Source organism: Suncus etruscus, chromosome 9, assembly GCF_024139225.1.
Source record: "Suncus etruscus isolate mSunEtr1 chromosome 9, mSunEtr1.pri.cur, whole genome shotgun sequence".
Lineage (NCBI taxonomy): Eukaryota > Metazoa > Chordata > Mammalia > Eulipotyphla > Soricidae > Suncus > Suncus etruscus.
Window position 1 is genome coordinate 33416490 of NC_064856.1, and position 18618 is coordinate 33435107.

General features: G+C 42.7%; 1 long non-coding RNA gene across 1 annotated transcript in view; it reads right to left on the bottom strand.

Annotated features, from left to right (window-relative positions):
* Window positions 1-205: 205 nt before the first annotated feature.
* LOC126019173 (uncharacterized) overlaps window positions 206-18618 on the bottom strand; it is a 168047-nt gene continuing 149634 nt past the window's right edge. The window contains exon 2 of the long non-coding RNA XR_007498930.1: window positions 206-341. This is a non-coding gene — a long non-coding RNA (uncharacterized LOC126019173). The remainder of the gene's footprint in view (window positions 342-18618) is intronic.

The window sequence follows — 18618 nt, forward strand, 5'->3', positions numbered from 1 at the left end:
CTTTTTCTCTTCTCTTTTTCTTTCTTTTCTTTCTTTCTTCTTTCTTTCTTTCTTTCTTTCTTTCTTTCTTTTCTTTCTTTCTTTCTTTCTTTCTTTCTCTTTCTTTTCTTCTTCTTTCTTTCTTTTCTTTCTTTCTTTTCTTTCTTTCTTCTTCTTTCTTTCTTTCTCTTTCTTTCTTCTTTCTTTCTTTCTTTCTTTTTCTTTCTTTTTCTTTCTTTCTTTCTTTTGGCTTTTGGGTCACAACTGGCAGCGCTCAGGGGTTACTCCTGGCTCTATGCTCAGAAAATCGCCCCTGGCAGGCATGGGGGACCATATGGGATGCTGGGATTCAAGCCACCATCCTTCTGCATGAAAGGCAAACACCTTACCTCTGTGCTATCTCTTCGGCCCCTTGTGTTTGGTTTTGATTTGTGAACCACACTTGACAGTACTCAGAGCTTATTCCTGGCTATGTGCTCAGGAGTGGTTTTGGGGACCACATGTAGTGCCGGGGATCAAACAAGACACGAACCATACATCTGTACTATCTCACACACAGTCCCTGCTTTTTTTGGGGGGGGGCACACCTGGTGACACTATGTGCTCAGAAATCGCTCCTGGTTTAGGGATTGAACCATGGTCCGACCTAGGTTAGCTCGAGCAAGGCAGACACCTTACAGCTTGTGCCACCACTCCGGTTCAAGTCTCCACTTTTTTGAGGAATCTGGGTGGCAATGGAATCTCAGGTTTCAAACATGAGAAGCGTGTGCTTTGCCAGTGGACTCCAGCCTCATCCCCTCCCCACCCAGCTGAGAGCATCTCCCATGAGGTTATATTTATCACTCTAGACTTTCAATTTCAAAAACAAAGGGGGGGGGCCCCCGGAGAGATAGCACAGCAGTGTTTGCCTTGCAAGCAGCCCATCCAGGACCTAAGGTGGTTGGTTAGAATCCCGGTATCCCATATGGTCCCCCGTGCCTGCCAGGAGCTATTTCTGAGCAGATAGCCAGGAGTAACCCCTGAGCACCGCCGGGTGTGGCCCAAAAACCAAAAAAAAAAAAAAAAAAAAAAAAGACTTTCAATTTAAAGTAATCATAAATTGTAGCAATTGTCTTTCAAATTCAAAACATAAAGTTAGTCTTAGGTAAAAAAACAGAAAAGAAATACTCCAAGAAATATCCATTTTTAAAAAATACTCCAAGAAATATCAATTTTCAAAAAAAGGAAGTGACAGGACTGGAGTGATAGCACAGCAGGTTGCTTTGCATGTGGCTGACCCAGGTTTAGTCCTCAGCATTCCATGTGGTCCCCAAGCCTGCCAGGAATAATTTCTTAGTGCAAAGCCAGGAGTAACCAGAGTGCTGCCACGTGCCCCCCCCCCCCCGGAAAAAAAAAAGTATTTAAAGAAGGGAAATATATTAGCAGTCCAGGGGGTAAAAGAGATGCATGCTGGGAACAGGGGTGGAGGGAGGACAACATTGGTGGTGGGAACACCCCTGATTCAATATCACTATGTACCTGAAATATTACTGTGAAAGATTTGTAATCCACTTTGATTAAATAAAAAAAAAAAACTGCTAAAAAAAAAAAAAGGGAAGTAATGGGTCTGGAGTGGGTAGCACAATGGTAGGATGTTTGTTTGCCTTTCTCACAGGCCAACCCCAGATGAACCCGGGTTTGATTCCCTGGTATTCCATATGGTCCCCTGAACCTGCCAAGAGCAATTTCTGAGTTTAGGGCCAGGAGTAACCCCTGAGCAGCCCCCCCCCCCAAAAGGGATATGATAAGTAAAGACAGCATAGCAATGAAGATGCAGTAAGTTTGTACGTCAAAAATATAAAAATTGGGGCTGTAGAAATGTCCAGCAGGTAAGACACTTAACTGGGTTTAGTCCAGGGCATCCCATATGGTCCCAAGTATTGCCATGAGTAATTGCTGAGTGTAGAGCCATGAATAAGCCCTAAGCATTGTTTTGAGTGTGATCCAAACAAACAAACAAACAACCCCCACCAAACCCTATAAAAGTTAACTTTATAACCATATTGCTTAACTGCAATAAAATTTTAAAAAATGTTGATGGCCCTGGAGTATAGTGAGGAGAAAGAGAGAAATTGAGTGGAGGAAGAGAAACACAAATATGAAAGGATGGAGGTCAGGGGCCAAGTGGTCTTAGGTGAATTAATGGTGTTTAAAAAAGGACAGAACTAAATATTCAAGCCAAAGTCAACTACAATGGAATCAAGAGATCCAAACTTGAACAATCTAAACTTGAAATAGGCCTGTTATACTGGCAGGCTGGAGGGCAAGGCGTGCTGGTATGGGATGCACTCTGTAAACATTGGTGGAAGGAGGTCGACTCTACTGGTAGGATTGGCCCTGATTCATTGTATGTCCAACTATGAAGGACTGTAAATCACAATGGTTCAATAAAATAAAATAAAATAAAGAAATCCTCGGGCCAGAGAAATAGCATGGAGGTAAGGTGTTTGCCTTGCATGCAGAGGTTGGTGGTTTGAATCCCAGCATCCCCCATAGTCCCCTGAGCTTGCCAGGAGCGATTTCTGAGTGTAGAGCCAGGAGTATCTCCTGAGTGCTGCCAGTGTGACCCAAAAACCAAAAACAAAAAAAAAGAAATCCTCTATATTACATCTATTCATCTTTATCTCCCCTAATCCTTGTTAATCACTGATCTTTTTTGTTACTTTTTAAAATTTTTTTTTTTTTGTGGTTTTTGGGTCACACCCGGCAGTGCTCAGGAGTTATTCCTGGCTCCAGGCTCAGAAATTGCTCCTGGCAGGCACGGGGGACCATATGGGACGCCGGGATTCGAACCGATGACCTTCTGCATGAAAGGCAAATGCCTTACCTCCATGCTATCTCTCCAGCCCCACTTTTTTTTTTTTTTTTTGGTTTTTTGGGCCACACCCTGTGACGCTCAGGGGTTACTCCTGGCTATGTGCTCAGAAGTTGCTCCTGGCTTCTTGGGGGACCATATGGGACGCCGGGGGATCGAACCGCGGTCCGTCCTAGGCTAGCGCAAGCAAGGCAGGCACCTTACCTCCAGCGCCACCGCCCGGCCCCAGCAGCCCCACTTTTTTAAAAATTTTTTATTTTTAATTATGAGAACAAAGATGCAAAGAAAGAGGACAAGGTAAAGTTACAGTGGAAGGACAATCACCCATAAACAGAATTCTCAGAAGAAGTCCCCTTGCTGATACCTTAGTTTTGAACTTTCAGCCAAAGAACATTAAGATAAATAAAACAGAACCCATGTAAATTACTTTGTCCCTCAAGTCCCCAGATTGTAATACATTATAATATTTCTTAGCAACACACAAAGCAATCTAAAGCCATAAAACTTATGTAACTCCTTCAACATTAAAGGCCTAATATTTTTTTATATTTCCATGCACATGCATATTAGTTTAAGTTAACCTCAAAAGTTTAAGTGGTTTTTTGTTTTTTTTTTTAAGGATTAGAGTCAAAGGAGCACAGTAAAAAACGGTGTTAGAGTGGCAATTATTGTTTGCATAGGCCCACCAAAATATGAGGGACATGGAAAGGAAAAACCTTGGCCTAAATACAAGGAGACCCTACCCCTAAAGTTTCCTGGCATAAGTCAACTGTAGGCTCCAGGCAAACTAGTTTGTCCAATCCAAGACATTGTCTGTAGTGCCAATACACTTTTATTTTTCACACAGTCTCTGTTGTTGGTATCATGTTTCTGTATTAAAGATCCTGTAATCTGCATATTCTACATTGAAGTCAGGATGTGGAGCATCCTCTAGTTTCACCTCACAGTTAAAGGGCAATGCAGAGAGCCCTGTCCTGTAAGCAGGTCGTTGTTGTTGTTAAGTCTTCTCAGTGTTAAGGGAAGTCTCTTTTGAGCAGGTCGAAGTCAGAGCAGTGGTAGGGTCTTCCCTGGTAGGGGATTGCTTCCAGGTGATGTTATAGACAAACTTGGATATTTTATGGATGGCTTCCCAGGTTCAGGGATGAATGGAGAATGCCCATTCTTCTGAGGCCTGTGCCAGGTCATTATGTCAATGTTCAGGGTATAAGGTCTGTGCACTACAAGATTTGTGTGTTCCAATCTCTATTAGATAAGATCTTATTTGTATATATAGTATTTTCCCATTTTAATGTGCCTATGCAAACAAGGAACAATGCCATGTGGCGTTATCGGCACATATGGGGGCCATAAGAACAAGTCCAACAATCTCTATGACATGGTTCAATCATAAGCATTAAATTGGGGGACTCTTTCACCAAAATTTCTTATTAAACAGATCACAAAGAGAAGAAAAGATAAAAATTGGTTAGAATCGTCACTGTATAAGAGAATATTTAGTAAGACTCTCAGAGAAAAATCACATAAAATATTCAAAAGACATACATGTCCAATTTATGTCTTTTGAAATAGTTGGGGGTTGTTAGTTCCAATGCACGGCTTTGGTCTGTGGTAATCACTGATCTTTAGATTTTTTTTTTTTTAAAGATTTTTTTTTTTTTTTTTTTTGGTTTTTGGTTTTTGGGTCACACCTGGCAGTGCTCAGGGGTTACTCCTGGCTCCACGCTCAGAAATCGCTCCTGGCAGGCTCGGGGGACCATATGGGACGATGGGATTCGAACCGATGACCTTCTGCATGAAAGGCAAACATGCCTTACCTCCATGCTATCTCTCTGGACCCTAGATTTTTTTTTTATAATTTTGCCTTTTTCAGAATGTTATATAACTTAACCTATTTCCTGTGATTTCTTTGAGAGATATTAAATTGTCTGAATATACCAAAAATTGAAGTACATTTTGATTTTTTGTGGAGAGCCACACCTGGCAATTCTTAGGGCTTACTCCTGGCTCTGAGGTCAGGGGCCAAACCTGGTGGACTCAGGGACCATATGGGATGCTGGGGAACTAACCTGGGTCTGTCAGAAGTAAGGCAAGAGCTCTATGCACTATACTATCACCCCAGCCTGTAGAAATATTTTCAAGCACGTGTATCTCATTAGAGCAGGAAGGATGGGAAAGAAAACAGCTTCCATTCATTCTTTTAGAATCAATTCAAAGTTATGGAGTTTGAACTGTCTGTGGCTTCACTGCTTGTATTGCCTCTAAATGTGACTGTTCTATCTTCTCCAAGAAAGGTCGAAGGCTGTGACTCTCTCTCAAAAGGAGCTATCAAATGTTTCAACAACTGACAAACCTCAGACTTCCTGTCTTTCTGTAACTTGTAGTTTTCCCTTCCTTCTTTGAATTTGTTAATGATCTCTCAGGCCCTGCCTGGGTCTCTCTGTCCCCGCAGTCCCTAAGTAGATCAGTCGATCAAAGGTGAGACAGTGCTAAGTAATCAGTGTCATTTCACCCGTGTAGCAACACTATTAAAAACAGACCTACAGGCTTCTCAAGGACAACCAAGGTATTGATTTGGCAACTCAGATCTCCAGTAGCGCAAGCAAGCCCGTACAAAGGCAGGTGTGGGCACCCCTCTACCTACTCTCTCCACTCACTCACCCCATCGTGCAACCACCAAATTCTACAAGCACAGAGTCCTGCAGGTTTAGCAGCTGACAACCAGCACTCTCCTTCACCCAACCCTATTCCTTGTCTTCAGAAAGGAATTTCAGTTACAAATTAGACAGGGAGGGAGAAACTCCTCTGCATTCACCTTTATTTTTACCAAGAGTTCTGTTTTATCCACGAAGACGTTTTCTCATCCATTTCTGTTAATTTCTGTTTCTCAGCTTTCTGTTAATTTTCTCTATTCTCAAGGTCTTTTTTAGGCGATTTGTTTAGCGTTTCTGGAATAAGAAAACTTGGGGCTAATATTGTTGGTCAAATAGAGATCAGGGGCCCAGAAATGAGTAAACTCTCTGAATTCATGAGAAAGAGAAAGCTCCTTCAGATTCATCACACACAGTTCAGTCATTGGAAAGTTTTAGGAGACTTTTAGGAAAGTTTTTTAAGGAAGATGATGAAGGAAGTTACCTGCATAGTCTTTTTGTTTAGTTTTGGTTTTGGGGGCCACATCCAAGGCGCTCAGGGATTACTCCTGGCTCTGCGCTCAGAAATCGCTCCTGGCTTGGGGAACTATATGGGATGCCAGGGATTGAACCTGTGTCATCCTGGGTCAGCTGCATGCAAGGCAAATGCCCTAACACTGTTAGTGGTTAGTTCCCTAACCACTCCAGCACTTACCTGCATAGTCTTTAGCTGTATGAGTGATAAAATTCTCACCCAGCCTTTCAGTTTGGTGTTTAGCCAGCTCCTTTCCCAACAGTTTAAATCCTGTCTTCATTGTTTTCTAATAAATAATTAATAGAGCTAGAGTGATAGACAAGTGAGTAGGGTGTTTGCTTTGCATATGGCTGACCCAGGTTTGATCCTGGGCATCCTATATGATCTTTGGAGCCTGCCAGGAGTAATTCCTGAGCACCGCCAGGTGTGGCCCTAAAACAAAAACCAAAAACCACACCAAAACAAAACAAAAACAAAAACCCAACAAATTATTTGTGCTGGAAACATTCTCTCCCTTTCCCCCACCAATTTATTATTATTATTATTTTATTATTACTATTATTAAAGATTTTGGGGCCATATCTGGTCATGTTCAGGGGTTACTTCTGGCTCTGCACTCAGGAACTACTCCTGACAAGTACAGGGAACCATATGGAATGTCAGGGATCAAACCCAAGTCATCCATGTGCAAGATAAGCGCCCTTCCTTCCTTCCTTCCTTACAACATTATCCCTACAACACTATCTCTTCAGCCCTCCTCTTTTTATTTAATGCCTGCCCCCAGTAGCACAGAGACATTGAACCCTTCCCCTGAATTTCTTCCCTGATAAATCTTATCATTTATTTATTGATGTTGCTGCTTCGATGAAGATGTTACATGCATGCCTAGCCAGGTATATTTTTTTGTTTTTGTGCTTGCTGGTGGTGGCAGCCTTCAGTGGTGCTGTGATATAGTCAGAAATTGCTAGTTGGCAATTGCAAATAGTTTAGAAACATTTGGGACATCTTACCTGCTGTACTCTCTCCAACTCCTAACCCTCCATTTTTATTTTATAAAAGAAACCTCTAAATTTGTGAGGCTGGATCTTCCTCCTTCAATCCATCTGCTTCCAAAAACTTAAAATTAAAAAAAAAACATTCATGAAAGCAATGTGTGGAGGAAGGAACATTGTATACATCTATTGCTAATAAAAAAGATGCCAAGCAAGGGGAAAAACAAGAAAATTAGGTATGTTATTTCCTTCTCAATGTTTTGTTGAAGGCAAATCACAGCTATCCTAATGCTAGAAACTGAAGTCTCATCTTTTCTTGTTTATTTGTTTTTATTTTGGGTCCACATTTGACAGTGCTTAGGGGTTACTCCTGGAGGCCTTGGGTACCATAGGCCAGGAAGAGAACCCTTGTCTTCCCCTCCATGCAAGGCAAGCAATTTACTGTCACTTCAGTATCTCATTCCTTCTTTATGAAAAGTGATGTGGCCCTTTGAGGTCAGAGCAATAGTACAGAGGCTAGGGTACTTGCCTTGTACTTGTTGGACCTGGGTTAGATGCCCCAAGTCCCACCGGGAATGATCACTGAGCAGAGCCAGGAATAAACTTTGAAAATTGCCAGGTGTGGCCCCAAAACAAAGAAAAGGAAAAAAGGGGGAAAAAAAGTGATTTATCTTTGATCTTTGCTTATTCACTTACATGTCACAGCTGAAAATTGATCATTTCAGGGCCGGAGAGATAGCATGGAGGTAAGGCGTTTGCCTTTCATGCAGGAGGTCATCAGTTTGAATCCCGGCGTCCCATATGGTCCCCCGTGCCTGCCAGGAACAATTTCTGAGCCTGGAGCCAGGAATAATCCTTGAGCACTGCCGGGTGTGACCCAAAAACCACAAAAAAAAAAAAAAAAAAAAAAAAGAAAATTGATCATTTCTGCTAGAAAAAAATGATACTTTAGGCACTGAGATTTTAGTTGTTACTTTTGTTTGTTTGTTTTGGTTTTTTGTTTTTTTTGGGCCACACCTGGCAGTGCTCAGGAGTTACTCCTGGCTCTACGTTCAGAAATCGCTCCTGGCAGGCTCAGGGGACCATATGGGATGCCAGGATTCAAACCACTATCCTTCTGCATGAAAGGCAAACGTTCTACCTCCATGCTATCTCTCTGGCCCCAGTTGTTACTTTCATCACACATGGAAACAGTCAGATTTAATCCATGTGTTTTGGCCAAATTTGCTCAAACCAGGCAGAGCAGAAAAATGAAAATTAGAAGTAAGCTCATTTTCTGCAGCCTTAATGATCACCTTTTCTTCCAATTTCAGAAAACATAAAGACTTCTTCCTGGGTCCCTGTATCTAATGGGAATTCTGTCCAGTGAAAGGTTATTTTCGAGAAACATAGATCAAATAGTCATCAAACTCTAAGAGAAAAAAGACAAATTTCTTTTTATTGAAAAAAAGAAAATCTGTCTGTGGACTGCCATAATTATGAGAAATATTTGTCCTCATGTTAAAAAAATGTAGGGGCTAGAATGAGATAGTACAATGGGTAGGGTGTTTGCCTTGCACTTGGCTGACCCCAGTTTGATACATGCATCCCATATGGTCTTCTGAGCCTACTAGGAGTGATTTCTGAGTGCAAGGCCAGTGGTTGGTGGCCAAAAACCCAAAATCCAAACCAAACCAAAACAAAAAACTTCTATACAAAGTAAAAACTGAGTGTATATAATTAGGAGATACAACTAAATCATGGTTACTATAATAGAATGGAATAATAATCATGCATTATGAGTTCATCACTAAAATAAATTATTTTTAGGCACTGTAGAGTTAGTTGGGCATTTAGTGAGTTGGACATTTATTTGCCTTGCACAAAGCTGACTCAGGTTCAATCCCTAGCATTCCATACGTCCCTAAGCACTGCCAGGAGTAATTTCTAAGTGTAGAGCCAGGGGTAAGGCCTCAACACTGCTGGGCTTGGCTCCATATTCAAGCAACCAAACAAAAGCAACAACAAAAATAAAATAAATTACTTTTAGTTTGGATAATACACACGTTAATATGCTTGCCTTGGTCACAACTGTCTGTTCTTTGTTTATTTTTTGTTTGTTTTTTGTTTTTGTTTTTTAGGTCACACCCGGCAGCGCTCAGGGGTTATTCTTGGCTCTACGCTCAGAAATCGCTCCTGGCATGCTCCGGGGACCATATGGGATGCTGGGATTCGAATCACCGTCCTTCTGCATGCAAGGCAAACACCTTACCTCCATGCCATCTCTCCAGTCCCAGTCCTTTGTTTAATTGTTTGCAACACAGAGGTTTCAGGGACTGAAGAGATAGCATAGAGGTAGGGTATTTGCCTTACATGTAGAAGGCTGGTGGTTCGAATCCTGGCATCCCATGTGGTCCCCCGAGCCTGCCAGGAGGGATTTCTGAGCGTAGAGTCAGGAGTAACCCCTGAGTGCAGCTGGGTGTGACACCAAAACCAAAACAAACAAACAAAACAAAGCAACACAGAGGTTTCACTAAGCACTTCTAGGAGTAAACTCTGAGCACAGAGCCAGGAGTCTCCTCTGAGAATATATATATATATATATATAATAATATATAATATATATATACATATAATCCAGAAATGAGACAAACAAAAAATAATTTTCAGGGCCGGAGAGATAGCATGGAGGTAGAGCATTTGCCTTGCATGCAGAAAGATGGTGGTTCGAATCCAGGCATCCCATATGGTCTCTCGAGCTTGCCAAGAGTTATGTCTGCACATAGAGCCAGGAGTAACCCCTGAGCGCTGCCGGGTGTGACCCAAAAACAAACAAACAAAAAAATTTTTTTCAACAGATAACCATTTTGAAAGTACTAGTTGTACATTAGAAGTCTGGTAGGGTGTTTGCTTTACAACTGGCAGACCCAGGTTTGATCTTCAGTATCCCATATGGTCCCCACTTCCACCAGTAATAATTTCTGAATGCAGAGACAGGAGTAACAACACCTGAACACCATTGAGTGTGCCCCCAAAACAAAACAAAAACAGGTTTCAATTTATTATGTTTTTTTTTTGTTTGGAGGCCACATACAGCTGTACTTAAAGTGCTACTCCCACCAAGTGTGATGCTCCCTGCAGTGCTTAGAGGTCTAGTGGTCCTGGGGACTAAACCTGGGAGTTTAGCATGCAAGGCCTGTTCTCCAGCCCTAGCAGGCAGCTCCGATGATCCTCACCAGAAAACTCAAAGAGACTGTTTCTAGAAATGACACTCTGTTTGTGGAAGGGGATCTCAAGTAGGGCTCATGGAATCTCAGCTAGGGCACAGCATTCTTTGCTTATTCCCAAACCAATGGCTGAAATGGTGGCTCAAGCCATAAGGGCGTGCTAGCCTAGGATGGACCACGGTTTGATCCCCCAGCGTCCCATATGGTCCCCCAAGCCCGGAGCGATTTCTGAGAGCATAGCCAGGAGTAAGTAACCCCTGAGCATCACCGGATGTGACCCAACCCCCGCCCCCCCCCCCTGGAAAAAAAAGGAGAGGGCATTTGATTACAGAGATATTTTGGAGTCTTGGTTGTGGGAGAGATGGAAGATGGTTAGGGCATCTAGTGAGTGGAGGGGAGGTTCTGTTCAACTGTTCCTTCCAAGGACTGTCAGATCTGCTCTCTGCTGTAAATGTACCTCTCTAGGAAGGTCATTCTACCCAAGCAAGGCCCATGACTGGCAAAGAGAAGGGAGGAAGAGGCAATCGGCATCCCAGAATATGACACATAGAGCCAGTGTGCAGGGATGAATGTAACATAATAGAACAATGTGTGCACAGCCAATGTAGCAGGGTCTCAAGTGTGTGGAGAAAACTGTAAAGACACCCTGAAACCCAGACTTCCCCACGGATGTGAAAAAATAGCAAGGCTAGGCCCTTGGGGAAAGACAGCTCAGGGGATTAAGGCCCCTGCTATGTAGGTAACTGATATGGTCTAACCACTGACTATGGTAACCCAGAAAAAAAAAAAGGAAAAAAAAAAAAAAAAGGAGAAGCAATAAAAGAGCCATTACTTGAGGAAATTTTAAGTACTTTTTATTTTATGTATCATTTCCTTCCCTTCCCCTTCCCCTTCCCCTTCCCTTCCCCTTCCCCTTCCCCTTCCCTTCCCTTCCCTTCCCTTCCCCTTCCCTTCCCCTTCCCCTTCCCCTTCCCTTCCCTTCCCTTCCCTTCCCCTTCCCCTTCCCTTCCCTTCCCTTCCCTTCCCCTTCCCCTTCCCCTTCCCCTTCCCCTTCTCTTCCCTTCCCTTCCCTTCCCCTTCCCCTTTCCCTTCCCCTTCCCCTTCCCCTTCCCCTTCCCCTTCTCTTCCCTTCCCTTCCCTTCCCTTCCCTTCCCTTTCCTTTCCTTTCCTTCCCCTTTTCTTTCCTGTGACCTTCCTGGCTTCCTGGGCTACGCCAGTCTCTGTGCTCACAGGTCACTCCAGCCATACTTGGGGAATCATGAAATTCTGGAACTTCACCTGAGACCTCCTACAGGCAAAGCATGTGCTTCGCCCTTCGAGCCATCTCTCCAGATCTTGTTATATATTTGGGGGAGGCCATACCTGGCTTTGCTCAGAGCTTACTCCTGGCTTGTGCTCAGGGATCACTCTTGGTAGGTTTGGGAGACCATATGAAGTGCTGGGGATTGAACCAAGGTTGGCCACATGCAAGGAAAATGCCTTACCCTCTGTACTATTGCTCAAATTCCCTGTTTAATATTTTGACTATGTTTTTTTTTTTTTTCAAGGAGTAAAGTGCTGGAATCAAACCCCGAGATCCACATATACAAGGCAAGTGCTTAACTAGAGAGCCACATCCCAGCTCAGGTTCAGATAGTTTTTTATATTATTTTTTTGTTATTGTTGGTTGTTGGTTTTTTTTGGGGGGGGGCAGGATGATGTCTGCTTGTGTTCAGAAGCTACTTCTACTTCTGGCTTTGTGCTGAGGAGGGAGCCCTGACAGTGCTCAGGAACCCTTATATAGGGATTGAACAGAGTCAGCTGCATGAAAGGCAAACACCTTAGCTCCTTTACTTCCCATAGTATCTCTCTGGTCCCAGGTTTTACATTTTAAATTTTGTTTTGGTGACCATGTCTTGATTTTGGGGGGCATGGGAAGGAAGCTCACACCTAGTAGTGCTGGGGGGGGGGTTTACACCTGCCATTATGCTCAGGAACCTCACCTGGTGGAATCGTATGTAGGGCTAGAATCCAAATGTTTATTTCGGTTATGGCTGTATGTAAGGCAAGAGCTGTAATCTCTGTGCTATCTCTCTGGCTTTCTATTATTAGGGGAAAAAAAAGTAGAATGGCATCATATATCATAAAAGGCATAGAGAGTATACTCCTTAACATATACAGTCTTATAAGTCATCATTACTTCAAAATTTTTTTTTCTAAAATAAATATGTAGGGACAAAAGAGATATCATAGCAGGTAGAGTGCTTGCCTTGCAGGCTCCCAACCCAGGTTCGATCTCTGGCATCCTAGCATCACCCTGGAGCCCTGCCAGGAGTGATCCCTGAGCACAGAGCCAAAGAAAGCCCTGAGAACCACCAGTGTAGACCAATACCAAAACCAAGAAAGAAAGAAAGAAAGAAAGAAAGAAAGAAAGAAAGAAAGAAAGAAAGAAAGAAAGAAAGAAAGAAAGAAAGAAAGAAAGAAAGAAAGAAAAAAGAAAGAAGAAAAAAGAAAGAAAGAAAGAAAGAAAAAGGAAGGAAGAAAAAGAAGGAAGGAAGAAGGAAGGAAGGAAGAAAGAAAGAAAGAAAGAAAAAAGAAAGAAAGAAAGAAAGAAAGAAGAAAGAAAGAAAGAGAAAGAGAGAGACAGAAAGAGAGAGAAGAGAGAGACAGAAAGAGAAGAGAGAAAGAAAGAAAAGAAAGAAAGAAAGAAAGAAAGAAGAAAGAAAGAAAGAAAGAAAGAAAGAAAGAAAGAAAGAGAAAGAAAGAAAGAAAGAAAGAAAGAAAGAAAGAAAGAAAGAAAGAAAGAGAAAATAACTCTCAGAAACCTTTTAGAAAGAAAATAACTCTCAGAAACCTTTTAGTAAAATTCAGGCAATGATGAATAGGGTGTTGACCCTGCATGTGGCAGACCTGTGTTCAATCCTCAACACACCATTCATATAGTTTCCTGAGTGCCAGGAGGGATTTCTGAATACAGAGCCAGGAATAAGCATTGAATATCGCCAGGTATGGCCCCCGAACAAAACAAAATGAAACAAACAAACAAACAAAAAAGAAAAAGAAAAAGAGGAAAAAGGGAAAACCAGGAAGCGAGATGGCAAAAGGGACTAAACCCATGTGCCCTGGGTTCTATTTTTTTTGACCCCCAGTAACACACACACACACACACACACACACACACACACACACACACACACACACACACACTGAATGAAGAGGTGAAATCAAAATCAATCCGACATGTTTGGGCCCAAACTGTGCTAAACTAGCCCAAATAAGAGGCTGTTTCTTACTTTTTTTTTTTTTTTGCTTTTAATAATCTTTATTTGTTTTTTGTTTTGTTTTGTTTTGTTTTGTTTTTCGGCTAGACTAGGTGACACTCTGCGGTTACTCCTCAGAAATTGCTCCTGGTGGGGCCGGGCGGTGGCGCTAAAGGTAAGGTGCCTGCCTTGCCTGCGCTAGCCTTGGACGGACCGCGGTTCGATCCCCCGGTGTCCCATATGGTCCCCCAAGCCAGGAGCAACTTCTGAGCACATAGCCAGGAGTAACCCCTGAGCGTTACTGGGTGTGGCCCAAAAACCAAAAACCAAAAAAAAAAAAAAAAAAAGAAATTGCTCCTGGCTTGGGAGACCATATGGGACGCTGGGGGGATGGATGGTCCCTCCTAGGCTAGCGCACACAAGGCAGACGCCGCCTTTCACCACCGCTCCGCCCCTGAATAATCTTTACAAGAGAAAACATTGCATGGAAGGAGGAATGAAATGGCAGTTGGACAGTCTGGCTTTTAAAACAGTTTGATTCTGGGATTTGAACCCAAGTCCCTGGCATGCAAAGCAAATACCTTAACTGCTCAAACTTTCTTCGGCTTTTAGATGACATTTTGTTTCCTCTTGGGGCCACACTTAGAGCAGTTCCTGGATTACTCCTGGTTCTGGGCTAAGATCACATCTGGTGGGCTCAGGGGTACCTTGTACTGTGCTGAAGATGAGCCTAGACTAGCCTCAAGCAAAAAAGCATCTTCTTTGCTGCACCATCTCTCCAGTCCCCTAGATGCCATCTTTATCAATCACATCTGAACAGAAATACAAATAAAATAGAGGAGCTGGAGCAATAGTAGTGATTAGGGCATTTGCCTTGTAAATGGCTGAGCCAGGTACAAACCCTGCATCCCATAGGGTCCCCTGAGCACCACCAGGAATGACTCCTGAGTGCAGAACCAGGAGTAATCCCTGGACATCACCAGGTATGGGCCCCAAACAAACAAAAATAAAACAAAACAGTAGAATAACCTGTAGTTTTTGTTTTTGTTCTTTTTGGTTTTTGGGTCACACCCGGCAGCACTCAGGGGTTACTCCTGGCTCTACGCTCAGAAATCGCTCCTGGCACACTTGGAGGACCATATGGAATGCCTGGATTCGAACCACCGACCTTCTGCATGAAAGGCAAAACGCCTTACCTCCATGCTATCTCCCCGGCCCCCAACCTGTAGCATTTATATGACAAAACTAATATTTGGGCTTACCTGGGAGAATTGTGGGAAGCTTTGAGAATCTTGCCCTGAGAGAAGTGAATGGAATAGGAAGTCACTTTCTGTAGGGACTGTAGATTCTGTGATTCAGAATCAACCTATCAGGCGCCATAGAGATGGTACAAGTGGAGCTTGAATCTTGGGTTTCCTGAATATAAAGCATGCATATTAGTCCACTGAGCTTCCCCTCAGATCCGATTAGCTTCTTTTACTTTATTTGTTTATTTCTTTTGGGGGGAAAGGAGGTGGCAGGCGGCACTTCAGGGCTTCCTCCTAAATCTATGCACAGGGGTCACTCCTGGTAGTATCCAACAACTGAACCTGGACTGTCCTGTGCTGTCCTGTGCTTTACCAACTGTACTATGCTCCAGCCTGAGAATGAATTTTCATTTAAACCTTGGTGTGATTGATGGGTTCTGTTGTCCAGATGCAGGGGGGAGTCAGGGTGAGTCCACAATGCCATCTGACTGACCCACACAGGCAAGGGGTCTGTAAAGAATGGACATTCAGAGACCAGAACGGTGGCCTTGCAAGCGCTAACCTAGGACAGACTGCAGTTCGATCCCCCAACGTTCCATATGGTCCCCTGAACCAGGAGCAATTTCTTTTTTTTTTTTTTTTTTGGGTATTTTTGGGTCACATCCAGCAGCGCTCAGGGGTTCCTCCTGGCTCTATACTCAGAAATCGCCCCTGGTAGGCACAGGGATGCTGGGATTCGAACCAATGACCTTCTGCATGAAAGGCAAATGCCTTACCTCCATGCTATCTCTCTGGCTCCCCAGGAGCAATTTCTGAGCACATAGCCAGGAGTAACCCCTGAGCATCACTGGGTGTGGCCCCAAAACAAAACAAAACAAAACAAAAAGAATGTACATTCAGGACATCAGTGTCCCTTAGCTCATGGGCATTCCACGGTGGTAGGGGGTGGGCAGTAAAGCCCAGTTCTGCACTTGGAGCTATGTCCTTTCTTTCAGCCCAGCTCTCCCTTCTAAAGTGGGGTGATGGTCATAATCCTCCCATACTGGACTCAGGCTGTTAAGGTGGCAGTGTGACAAGAATGACTTCAGGCCCCAGCCATCTATTGCCTCTGGGCAAATCCAGGTCCTGGCTGACTATGTTCTGTGAATAAAGTTTTATCGGGATACAGTCACTGAGGCACATTCCTTTAGAGATTGTCCTTGGCCATCTGCTTACTTAACTGTGAATTGGCAGTTCTCAAAGCTCAATATAGAAACTATGCATTCGGACCCTTTACGCTTTACTGAGTAGATAGATGTGCTGAGTTGGATCCAAAACAACCAGCACAGTCCCTGGCTATTTGTATTTTGCAGAAAAATATGTGAAAGCGAAGCTGGTTTCCCCAAGTAGAGTTGCTGATGGAGAGTTCACTGGTCTGCCTTGTCGCCAATGACTTAGATCCTTCCTCTTCTCTTAACTTGGCTATATCAGGCAGAAAGCAGTGGAGAAAACCAGACTTCAAAGCAGAAAAACAACAACAACCAAACAAAGAAGGAAAAAAAGAGCAAAAAAACAAACAAAAAAGAACCAATCAAACAAAAAAATCAAAAAAATAAAACAAAAACAAAACACCAACATCAAAAACGAAAAAACACACACAATGAATGGAGGAGCCAATTTTGTCACTGCTACTTTTTCTTTAATTAGTGCAGGAAATAGTGTTAATTGTACTCATTCAAAGGAAAAATAGTACTCATTCAACCAACACAGTCTTTTTTTTTTTTTTTTTTATTGAAGGCTGTACTTGTTTATGCAAAAACTGTAACCCCTGAAAGCAGAAAGAAGCTCACAGATGTATTCCCAGCGTCTATAACAACACCTGGCAGGTAGCATGCATTCTTGGGCTTTTACTGAAAGGAAATCGAAGCTGGTTCCAACCGTCACTGGGATCCTGACAGCGAGATCACCCTATCCCTGGGCCCTGCCCGAGCTTCTGTTTTACTAGGAAGAGGCTGACAGCGCCAGAGAGCTCAGACGGTCATTATTGCAACTTGTGATAAATACTCTGGCAGGAAACAGGATGCCGAAGGGGGCTCAGGGTCTAAGTTGGCTGCCTGGATCTGAAGGTTGGGTCCTGAGCAGGGTGTGGACGAGGGTAAGGCAGTTGCCTCGGGCACAGAAATCTCAGAGGCACCAAAAATTCCAGCCAGAGAATAAAAATAAAACAGGTTCTTTTCATGCAATATATTTTGGGGAAAAAATGGCCCTCAGATCTATGATAAAATATCAAACTTAAATTTGATATCCATAGGACCATGATCAGGGAGGTAAGCATGGCAAATGTTCCTTATTTTTCTTGTTCCCTACTTCTACAAATGGAATAACACTAGGGATGTAGGCTTCGTTGATATTGCAGAGTTTACATGGTTACTGACTCCTGGGATGAGCTCAGTCAAGAGCTGTAATTGCTTTATTGTTTTCATCAGTGTTATTAGTCCTATTCAAGTCCATCATAGGAGAAATATTATGCAATAGCATTCCAAGAATTTAGAAAACGGAAAGCTTCTTGCTGTATGTTGTTTATCACCAAATTATCACTTGTATTTACAATCACCACTTGTAATGGCTCCATTCTTTTATGGACCATTAAAAAGAAATGTTGTGCTTCACGTGATGTGGCTGGCTGAAAGTAATAGCACAGACTTTGCAGGCTTGAGACCTGGGTTGGACCTCTGGCACTCCTTCCCAAATGAAACCTCCAGATAGAAATCTAGGGTACTGTTGACTGCAAAATGCACACCGATTTCAGTTATGCTCAACTGTGAAAACGGAAATAGAGCTTAGAATTCTGCTTAGAGACAGCCAGCATCCGTCTCAGAGGTCTCAAAGCTAGCTGCGTTCCATGGAGGTTTGTGACTCTGAACTTAAAAGAAAAACCTCCATTAAGAAAAAACACCACCCAAACGATTCTTTCCAAATATTTTATGAAAAGGGGATCACCACCTATTACAAACATGTCTGTAATAAATGATTTTCCTGTTTCCTTAGAGTGAGTTTTCTGCAAGATTTGTAGCAATGAGGGGGAGGGGGAGATTTTTTTTTTTATCTAAATCGTCTTAGGGGATCACCACCTACTGTTGCTTTGTTCAGCACATACCTTCCATGTATAAAATTTGGTCAATATTATTTAATTACTATCCCTTTCTGGTTAAGTTCTTTTGAAGAAAGAAAGAAAAAAAAATCTGTATACTTCCCCTGTTTGAAAGTTCACCCATTTCCCTTTTTTAAATTTTTTTTGGCCGCTGTATTTTGGCAGTTGAAAACAGGTGCTGCCCAATTCATTCCTGATCTGAGAAAGATCAATGTACATTTGAAACTCCTTTCTTGAGCTCAGAGAATTGTGCGGGTTGAGAAAACCAGAAGAGCCCCTTTCTAAATATAGCAGGTCACATGACCCGGTCTTTGTGCTCAGAGCATTAAGGTAACAGACACGTTGCTTCATGGATGTGGAGTGTAATTACTGGAGGAAGCTGCTTATCCCCCCACACAGCCATGCTGGGCTTCTCTATCCTTTTTGGATCTCAAAAAAAAAAAAAAAAAAGACCGTTGGACAATGTGGCCGAGGTGGCTTTCACATGTCAGCACAGACAACTTTCTCAATGCACACTGAAAACAATTCTCCCATTTCTTTGGCTTAGATTTTTATATCTCTTTTTACAGCTGCCTGGGTATAAACAACGACACACACTTTTTTCTTTTTCCCTCATTGACTTCTTGAACTGTGTGGTCTCAAACGGAGACTCCCTTATCCAGATATTCATGCCAGCCTGTCCAAAATTCTTCCTTTTAGAGGACCTGGAACTCATCTGTGAATGCAGTGTTTTGTTTTATTTTTAAAGGACTCTTTATGAAGCAATTGAGATATGTATCCTTAGGAGGGCTTTTTAAAATAAAGTCTTT